Below are 294 nucleotides of genomic sequence, written 5' to 3' on the forward strand. Positions count from 1 at the left end.
TCCCGGCATGGAGGGGTGGCTCTGCATCGGGGCGGGGAGAGCAGCAGGGACCCTCTGCTCCCACCCGGCAGCACTGAGGGTCAGTTCCCCACCTCGCTGGGGGACAAAGCAAGAGAAGCGACATCTCCTTGTTTAATACCTGAAGCAAGCGGCCTTGGTTTGCTCTTAAAATGAGGCAAAACCCTACAAAAAACCAAACGGCAATCCTGGTGCTGCTCAGTAGGTGAGGGTGGGAGGTTCAGTTTGGGGCGGTGCTGGCTGAGGGCGGGGGGTGGCGGGGACGTGAATTGTCAC

Source organism: Fulmarus glacialis, unplaced genomic scaffold (genome assembly GCF_000690835.1).
Source record: "Fulmarus glacialis isolate BGI_N327 unplaced genomic scaffold, ASM69083v1 scaffold2551, whole genome shotgun sequence".
In the NCBI taxonomy this organism is placed as follows: Eukaryota; Metazoa; Chordata; class Aves; order Procellariiformes; family Procellariidae; genus Fulmarus; species Fulmarus glacialis.